Below are 10,498 nucleotides of genomic sequence, written 5' to 3' on the forward strand. Positions count from 1 at the left end.
CCCCCTTCCCCCGTTCTGATCTTCTCTCCCAGTTTTTTTTGTTCAATCAAGTCAGGCAGGGCGCGCCGCCCCGTCCTGCTGTTCCTTGACTGCAGCCAGCCACATAAATCGCTTACGTTGGTGGGTCGTCGCGACCCTACAGAGGCGCAGTGACATTGTGGCATAGGGTCTTGATGGGGAACGGCGCGTGGACGACCCTGGTGAGGGGCTTGAGCTTGCTGAAGCGGAACTCCAGGCTCTGGATGACTGTTTAGTAGTTTGGAACTGAATTTTACTGAGATAATTTCTGAAGGGGGATGAGAACAACCACTCTCCCATATTCTGCCGGTATGCCTCTGCCCCTATATCTAAATCAGGAAATCGCTGAGGTGGTGGCAATTAGTTCATGTCTTGATTATGTTCGGAAATAGATAACTGCGATTTTCTGGCTAAACTAGTTTGTGTTGCGTGGGTGATTTTAAGGAAACTTGCAAGTTATAGGGTTTGATTATTTCCCTACATATGCACATCGTTGTAGGTTTGTTGTGGAATTCTGACTTTTGATTCTATCTACTCGTTGTAGGTCAATGTCTGCACTTTGTTGATAGTTTGCTAGACAGTTCATTTCAGCTCGAGTCTGATCTTGTTTCGTCTTGATTAACATAGTTTGGCCTCAGCAAAGCAAACATTTTGTACAAAATATTATTATTTAAAGACAACGATCCATGATTGATTATCACCGTACAAGATCATTTTCGCAGAGGAACACATATTTTGTTGATGATGAAAATTTGCATAGGTGGATAGTCAGTCTGATCAGGCACATGTAGATCAAAAACTACTTATCCACATGTAGATCAAAAACTTGCGAGTTCTCACTCTTGATCAGGCCCTAAAGTTACAAGGTAATGTTACATGTAAGATTTTAACTTCTGATAAAGCCTTGAATTTACTCGATAAGCCTAATAAGTGATGCATTTCTTCCATTTTCTTCTGTGCAGGTGGACCTTACATGGCGCAGGCAGCTGCAAGGTGGTGAATCGACAATGCCTGATATGAAACCGTACACATAGGTTTTTCGTCACACCATTTTATTTTTAGAAGAATACTGAAGAAGAGAATTTTATTCTCTAACCAATGTTATTGATTTCTTCCAGTCCCTACGACTAGCCTGCCTTCAAATTCCCGCGGATCTACGCAGACATCAACTTCAGGAGGTGAGCAGATTTTGTATGTCCATTTGCAAGATTTATGTTGTCCATTCACATCATCTTCCTTAGTTGAAATGTTTGGGTTCTCATGACTGCCATGGCAGATGACTGCTTTCAGCAAGGAGGAGTTTGTGCAGGTGCTGCAGCAGCAGCCGCTGGCTTCATCTGGGGCAGCTCCAGGTTCCGGGGCATCACCCTGTACAAGTGTGGCAAGTGGGTGGCTAGGTCATGGGCAAGAAGCCAAGAAGTAATCTTTATTCGTCAGGGAAAAATGCGTTAACTTTCCACAGGTATGAACACAACAAGTTTTAATTAAAACTCCTGTGTGCTCATCTTTGGAGGTTTGTGTATCTTGTCCTCAATGACACGAACATGTACGCTGCAAATTAACATATAGACTATCTCCTCCCACTTTCTGTAAATCCTTTGCGGACCTGTATCATGCATTCATGCTTAATTTATGTGATCGTTTTTTATAATTCCTGCTTCGTTTTGTGATTGGTCAGGGCTTACGACAAGACTGCCACCGAAAGCTGCGGGGAGGAGGCGCGACCAACTTCGAGGAGTATGATACAGGCCCAGGATCTCCTCAAGCTCGACCAAATCAGCCGCGTCCATCGCTGACATCTTACCACCCACTTTGGGGTGTGCCGGGGCCGAATCAAATGGCACAATAAGGCGTGAGTTTTTTTCCTCCATAGTGATCTTCAACAGATTCCTCTTTCCTCTCCCTGGGTTCTTAGGCTTCTATTGCTTTCGTGTATTATTCTTTTTGAATTGGTATTCTTAAGAGCTAAAGTTGATTAGTGTGAGTAACATAACTTATTAGGGCTCCCTTCCAAGGAACATGTAACAAATTAGTTATATGGTTCATGTAGTCATGAAGGCATGTTATAGATCAGTACGTGTGGGAGAAATTCATATAAAATCGAGAGAGCCAGTGTGCTGCTAACGTGACAAAGAGTTCTGAATTTACTTCGTTTGAAGCCCCGGTATAATAAGCATCCATGTGACCTTCCCCCAGTACATCTCTCTTCTTGGGTCAAAAAGGAAGCTGTCAGTTGCCAGTTTGCATTAGCTAGATAAAAGAATATTGGTTAACCAAATATTAAGTGATGATTTCCCCTCTTTTCTGGTGAAATGAAGTTCTAAGGCCACCAAGTTATTATTTCTTGGGTTGTATTCAAAACCTGAAACCATTTAATTTTTTTAGGAGCACAGTCAATTGATTTTCAGGAGTATAGATGTAGTCAGGCCTTCCGACATTATCAATGGGAAGCTAATATAATTACCAAGTAGTGTCTTATTATACCACTTCGTTGAACGAATTTGATAGTGCCTTTCAAAATATGTTCCGTGAACAGTTGTGCAGTTTTCAGTTTTCTTTCCTGTAAACTTGAAATACGTTTATCAGGTAAAATTTACTTGGCTAGAAAACATTTCAAACAGCAGTCAGCTCTTTTATGTGTTTTAGATGCCTCTCAACTCATGGTTATTACAGTCTTTATGTGTCTTAGGCTATTCTGTTTTCTTATTTACTATTGCATTTATTCAGAATGAACACTACCATTCGAAAATAAGCCTACAGCTAGGTTTGCTCTGGTTCAAGGACTCCATTTTTCTTTTTTGGTTTATTATTCGAAATGGTATCAACCATTCGGAACTGAACCTACAATTTTGCTCTGGTTTAAGGAATCCATTTTTCGTTCTGGTTTATTTATTCATAATGATCTCGACCATTCGGAACTGAACCTACAATTTTGCTCTGGTTCAAGGAATACAATTTTTTTCCTTTTTGAGTAATTGACTTAGCTAGCTATTTTGAAAAATACAGGATGGTCATATTTGTTTGGGTTTCCTCTGTTTGGTGTTCCACACTTCCATTGTGCAAAATTTTAGAACTGGCCTACCAATTTTTTCTGCAGCAGACAGTAGAAGAGGATAGGTGCATCTTTGTTGGTTCTTCCAGGTTAGGTGTTCGATAAATTGGGTTCTTTGGCATCAAAAGCTAGGTGTGTATGGCTTCAGAGGCCATTGTACTACACCGGCTAACTGAATTATATTGCAATATTTATTTATTGCCTCTACTATGTTTTTACGCGTTGTAGTATCTATGTATTTGATTTGTTAACATACATACATTCTCTTCTGACAGGTAATACAGTCAATAAGCCAGTTCGTTGTGCAGTATATGTCGTGTCATGTCATCAATAATCCACATGTGGAAATGCCTCCTGCGTCAAATGTTTGATATAGTTTTCCATGCTTAGATGTCTCCGCACCCTGTGTCAAAGTGGCCAGTTGTAATGGCTGATGCATCTGAAGGAGCGCCATTGCTGTTAAGTTGTGGTGTAATTAGTTGGTACATACAGGGAGTTCCATAGGTTGGTCCTATCAGCTTAATACCAATGGTCATGGATATGTGCAGCGAAGTGAAACACTGACTTAATCTTTGACGAGAGTTGCAGTAGTAGGTATCCTTGGAGTTGGTCCCTCTTATTATGACATTATAAGAGAGGAATGCTTATGTTTTTCCTAATTTCAAATCTATTGTTACTCTTCCCTTCCCTTCAAAAATATTGTGCTTTGTTTTTCTTATGATATATCTTTTGTGCAATTTAATGTTGAATTGACGGTTGTGTCGCGCTTCATCCTTCCACCGTTGAAGAACTTGCAAGAAAACAATCAGCAACTCAGTCAAGCGCAAGGGGAAAACAAGTCTGGGCAGGACTCTGAGGGTCCTAGACCATGTACCACAAAGATAGGCAGGTGTCCGTTGTGTGGATTTTTACCAGAGGCCAGGCTCCATCGCCCTCTGTGCCACGGGTAACACTTGTGGCTCGCTCAAGATGCCAAAGGCTTTCTGTCAGCACATCACCACATCACCGGCGGCTTCCCTTAGAAAATCGTGCTTGGTAACACAGTTCAGGACACATGCCGAGTTTTGCTGTAAGATGATTATACAAATGTAATCAAAACCAAGTTCAAAACCAATAATGTTATAAAAACCTTGCAAATACCAATGTCATATCATGGGCGTGGCGTGCTGCCATGGGCGCCTTAAAGATGACATCGCCGAGCACTCACGACACCACCCACCCTACCGTGCTACTTTAGCATCTATGCTTACCTTTTCTCGCTAGAGAAGTGTTGTCATGTATACTGAACTTACGATCCATGATACTTATGTAAGAAAATTCCATGAACGATGTAATCGAGTTCTTTGTATATATTAATACAACGGGCTAACCTCTGTTTTATAAGTGGACTTGCCCTCCTAACTGTCACACTCACCGATGCAGCGACAAACTCCTTACAACCACAAATGATGTGTGCTTCTTTGCAGTATGATGATCACTATGCAGTATCAGTTTTTACTCCTCAGGATCAGCTTTTTATGCACATAAGTTCAATATATGTTTTACCAAATCCGTTATGAACTACCTTAGAACCCATTGTTTAAACAGCAAAATATTCATTACTTTATCCAATTCAAATGTGATCCTAAAATTATTAAGACCAGCGCGGCGTGCCGCCGCGCCCATTCCTGCTAGTATATGTTTAGTACGATACCAAGCTTGTTGGCAACCCATGTTACTATTGTGGGCTTAGACGCTTGCCTATCTAAGATTGTAATTATCTGTGCAGATAAATAGGAGATTTCACCTTTTTTTATTGCGATCATAAAACTTTCAAGCTTACTTTCATTAGGACCGAAATAACTACTGCAGGAAAAATTTGAAAAGGCTAAGGAAGTGTTTATAAAATCAGTTGGCCGGTAGTCAGGTAGTATACATCCAAATTTATGAAAATCGGGATGTTAGAAAAAAAATGTTAAGAAAGTATTTATGAAATAATAATCTAAATGACTCCCCTGCGAACAAAATATTTTGTCGAAACTTATCTTAAAAACTCCATCTCTTTAGAGGCACGCTCTGGAGCCCGTGTAATCTGACCATGTTGGCAAAATAAAGGAAAACACATCAGCAAGACTGGTGTAAGAATCGTATGCTATAATAGGTGAAGATACATATGAATTTTAGACGTATGATTTATAATGTAATGTGATGTTTTCTATCGTACGTAGTTTGTTTGAAATATTTTTTTCGAAAATGGGCTCTTTATTACTTGCGCAATAGACCCGGCCTCTGCATAACTAAGATGCACACAGCCGCACACGAATCCGTTACAAAATCACACAAAAGGGTTCAAAGATGAAAACATAGTCCAAAAAAGGGTAACAACAACTAGGTAGGAGGGTCTAGCCGAAGGTCACGCCGCCACCCATGTTGGGAGAAAATATCCCTCGCCGTATCCTCAAACCGTGAAGACACCTCCGTAAATAGGTCTCGGTGCTCCACACGCTGCAACGGTATCCATGAACGAAGCAAAGCTGTGCACCGGTAGATGACCTGCAAAAAGGAAGAAGAAATATTATTGAAAATCTTGTCATTTCTACATAGCCACAGCGACAAATAATTGCAATCGCTCCCATCCTAATAAGACGTTTAAACCTAACATCCACACCATTGAGCCAGTTGCCAAATAAATTGGCAACACTATGTGGTGGGTATAAGGTAGACCCGATTTGGACGGCTGACCATATAGACCTAGCAAACTGACATTGGAAAAATAAGTGTTTAATAGTCTCGTCCTGATGACAGAAAACACACTTTTACTTCCATGCCGATTGCGTTTGGCAAGATTATCTTTCGTAAGAATAACCCCTCGACGAAGATACCAGGCAAAGATTTTTGTTCTCAGTGGTATCTTCATCTTCCAAATCTTCGAGTTATTATCGACCGGGATATTAGGCTGAATTAGAGCATTGTACATGGAAGCCACTGAGAATGAACCATTCCCGGTAAGATTCCAGCGAAATACATCCGGTCCCTGCGTCAATTGAACTAACTCAAGACGCTGTAACAAATCCTGCCAAGAGGCTTGTCTGGGACCGATGAGACTTCTTCTGAACTCCACATTTGGTGGGAAATTTTCCAACACCTTGGCGAAATATATCTACGATTACTTTTGTTTTCCATCTTAAGAAATATTCACATGGGAAGGTCAGTACATACTCTATATAAAGTGCATTGTAAGAACTTTCTTGTCACTATTGCTTGAACGTTGTTTCATACATACAAGAAATCATCATAGTGATTAGCAATTCAATGAATCCATGTTCTCCAAATAATTTGTTCAAAGAACCGAATTTGATTCTCATGCAGAAATATTGTTCCAGCACCAGCTTGCGTCCATAGTATCATATCTAGCAGAGTACTTGCAGGGAGGAAACAAAAATTAATACCTGATGGCCATTGCTCCAATGTGAGGTCGTGGAATTCGTGAAGGCATGGCGCAGAAGCCAGAGGTCAGATGATTAAACATTAGTGGACACCATAGTACCCCACCGTGTCATCTTTTTCAGTTCGAAAGCAGCATGGTCGGCGGGATACATGACATGAGAGCAACCCCTATACCTGCGAGAATTGGGGGATTGCTGAGTGTACGGGGATAGCCATCCGTTGTTGCGCGGGAACAGAACTTGGATGAGGCAGACGGCCGAGAGGCCTCGGATATGTAGCAGCAAATTAACCACGATCCATAGGAAGGAGCGTCACTTGTTTGGCTCACCGGCGGCGGTCCTTGATGTATATATCTGCTAGCTACTCTCGGTAGAGAATCGCGGCGAGTCGATCTCAATCTGTCAGGGCGCCAAGGAGTCACGGAGATGGAGAGGCGACACGAATCTGGTTTTCCATGCTAGGCCAGGCTGCTGGAGTTCGTCGTGGATGAGTGGATGGCGGCCCGCTCGCTGCACATACGCCACCGAAAACTCCCGCTGACGCCGTCATTAGAGCTATCGCGCCATGCCAGACATACGGTACCCCGTGTGGATGATAATAACTACTATACTATTTGGGAACAAACATCTTTTTTTTGAGAATTTTGGAGAGACTAGATGATTAACATGGTGCTGACACGTAATCCTTTTCTGCTCTTTACTTTTGAGTGTGCACTGTTTTGGTGCTCCGTGAGAATTTTAGTGAGGCTCAGATTTCAATGTTAGCACACAGGCAAATGTGTTCGTTCTTGTTTGGGTTCTTTTTTATGTGGTTTTAGAGCAAGTACAATAGAGTCTAGTCAGCTGACTATAAGAAATTAAATAATATATTTTAGATGAGTTGGAGGAGAGAGAAGAGGAAAGAGAAGGAGGTGAGGCTACTATGCACGATAGCAGCTCTTGCACGTGCTCCTAGGCACCTTGTGAGAGTGGAATGTGGGCCATATATTAGTAAAGTACTACATTCTTATAGCCAACTATTGTACGTGTTAACTATATGATGACTACAAATGATATGACATCTTGTTATAGCCAACAGTTGGCTATACTATTGGAATTGCTCTTAGCTATGACAGGTCTGGGTTGTCCTGGCCCGCATGCTATCTACACACGTGTCACGTCTTTCTTCTTGAAAAATCTATGCCCTTCTTGACAGGTCGCTTTTGTCCCCACCGCCCACGTCGCTCCTCCCCTCCTCGGACCATTCCGCCGCAAATGCCAGCAATTCGACTGCGCCGCCTGATGCTGCTCCCTATCCGCCCATAGCCTCGCCAGCCGCCGTAGCACAATCCATCGTCGGCGAAGTCAACCACCGCCCGCTCCCAGCTCCCCGGATCCTCCTACCATGGAGCGAGCTCGCGATCTGCCCCCGACAGACCCAACCACCTATCCCTTTCTCTTCCCGGCGAGGATGCGCGGCCGGTGAGCCTGGGAGGCTGGGATGGAGCACGAAGAGGGAGAAGATCCATGAAGTGCAGGCCCCAGCCGTACGCCAAGGCGCTCTGCTTCTCCGCGCCCTGCTTCCGGAACCGCCTCCTCGTGCTCGCCGCGAGCGCGACCGGGCCGGCGCCGCCCCGCGTCGTCCCGTTCCCTACGTAGGGTGATGGGTCCTCCGGGACTCCGCCTTCGACCCACAGGTCCGCGCCCCGCTGCGGCAGCAGTCAACAGTGCGAGGTCGAAATCGGCGCCGGCGTCCGCCTCCATTGAGAAGAGGATGGCAGGTGGCGCGCCGTGCGGGGGTGAAGCTTCTGCATACCCTGAACGTGGGTGGTCGCTGTGCTGTCGCGGCGGGGTGGCGCTGCAGTCACGGGTCTGAGGCGACGACGTCCTTCCACGCCAGTGTCGAAGATCTCCAGGCAAATGTGATGGGGCACCTGCGCGACACCGCGTACCATCACGTCACGGCATGCTCCAGTCCTCTCATTGGTATGGACCCTCTTCCCCGATTGCAGTTTTTTATGGACTTCATATGAAGTCGATTAATTTCTATTTTTTCTAATTAGTTGACAGATATTGGGTGTTCCTCAATCCTCATCTAGGAGAGCGATCCTATCTTCTTCAGTGGGGGATCCCCCATCACGTGATTCACGCTGAGTCTTCCGCATCTGCAATTGTCCACATCTTTTTGCGGTGACTATTTTGACGGCAGCTTGAAGTGCCCTCTCCTTGCAGACATCAGCTGACGAACAAAATGTATTACATATTTCTGTAGCAAGCAACAGTGGGAAGTAAGTTGATCAGACCCTTTGTAGTGGAGCTGGGCAACTGCTCTCTTTGCCTTGCTGCCATCTTGCTCCACAAATAAATTTTTCCTGCTGCTCATGTGTTCTGGCAAGTTCAGTTGGCCGTTTGAAGCTGGTGGCAAGGAAATGTGGCTGTACGTACGGCGTAGTTCGCCAAATCCCTCCCTCAGCGTCATCAGCTGCAGAAAATAGTATATCTAGACAGTCGTTTATCTTTTGCTTTTAAGCATTATCTCCTGTTAAACATGGTCATCAATTACTTAGCCTGTAAGGAATACAGATATTTGCTCACTTATTTTTATCAAAGAAGTCATATAGTTGCATGGTTTGATTAACTTCACAAGGGACTATTGTTTCAACAACCAGTAAGTGACACAAGATATTTTCTCTCTTTTCGACTGGAATAAAGTCATGGATGGTTATTTTGTGTTTGCTTCAAATCCCTGAATTTTTTATTCTTTTGCGACCATGAACTATTGATTTGCATGAGTAGAAATTTAGCCAGGTGTACTGTAAGTGCATTCTTTGTTTGTGGACAATACTGCTATTTGATTTTTAGTTAAAGGATAGGTATTCCAACTCCCCTTCTTATTCTGAATTTTTAGAAATGCATTCTTTTACTCCACGGTCCACGCTCATACTGATATGCTCCTCACCACCTGATGTGCTCATAGGCAAGAAATGTGTAGTTAGTTGACAGGTTCATCTGAGAACCTGCCACTCCCATTTGTTATATCTTTGGCAAGCAACCATCGTTGGAAATATTTTACATCATACTAAGTGCAAAGTGAAGTAGACAAGCAGAACTTGTGGTTTATTTTATGTACATCTGCTCAAAAGCAAAGTGAAGTACAGCAGTTGCTGATGAGTGCAGCACCTGTTGTTTTCTTCAAAGAGAAATTGAGCTGGACAGGTCTTTAAAGAGAGGTACACAAATCCTTTCCCTAACACATTCTGTACTTTACCCTCTTTTACATATAGATTTATTTTGAGTGTGCATATAGTTCCTTCCACTGTTTGCGTTCACAAATGGGTTTAGGCAGTTATGTATATTCTAGCTTACACTAACTGTCGTAGCTTATATTATCTGCAAGAACTTCTACTCCATCCATATTTCTTGGTAGTGCCAACAGAAACATCAGTCTTACCCCATGTTATCAACATACGAATGCCATTATTCGTAGATAGCGAGATATATAGGAAATATGGGCAATTAAGTTATTCTCTAGATTTTTCCTTTAGCCACTATGGGATTTCGATCATGTCTTTGTTACAAGGAATCCCCACAACAATAGCTATATGCTCATATTTCATATTTGCATAGCCACCAACGTTTGCGCCTCTTCTCCTCGAACTCCGGCGAATTGCTTGGCTGCATGCCCGTCAAACACGACTATTAGCTGCGCATCTATTCGCTCCTCGCAGGGTGTCATGGGCCAACCCCTTTCTTTCCACATATGACTAATAACGCAATTCTTAGGCTCAGGAAAAAAATTAGTATCCATGATTATTTCATCGAACAGTATCAACTTATAATCTCACATGTTTTATTGAGCAAATGTTGCCACTGGGAGTTATGCTTTACATAACAACACTTGGTACTACAAGATCTACAAGCTGTATTGCAAAGTGTTGCTTCTTCTACACTAATTACTAAATTTGGTTAATATAGTACATGCCAGTAATATAAGTAAGACACATGTGTATATCTATAGTTTTTT

The 10,498-nt window shown here is 42.9% G+C and overlaps 1 long non-coding RNA gene across 2 annotated transcripts; it reads left to right on the forward strand.

The window, feature by feature from the left end:
- The first annotated feature begins 220 nt into the window (after positions 1-220).
- LOC124686847 lies at positions 221-3,748 on the forward strand. Of its 2 annotated transcripts, XR_006997969.1 has the most exons (7): positions 299-327; positions 728-884; positions 981-1,052; positions 1,137-1,196; positions 1,295-1,480; positions 1,697-1,870; positions 3,346-3,748. It is a non-coding gene; the product is annotated as an uncharacterized LOC124686847 (long non-coding RNA). The 2 variants fall into 2 exon arrangements; XR_006997968.1 differs by having other exon boundaries at positions 221-884.
- The last annotated feature ends 6,750 nt before the right edge of the window (positions 3,749-10,498 follow it).

Source organism: Lolium rigidum, chromosome 2 (genome assembly GCF_022539505.1).
Source record: "Lolium rigidum isolate FL_2022 chromosome 2, APGP_CSIRO_Lrig_0.1, whole genome shotgun sequence".
Taxonomy (NCBI): Eukaryota; Viridiplantae; Streptophyta; class Magnoliopsida; order Poales; family Poaceae; genus Lolium; species Lolium rigidum.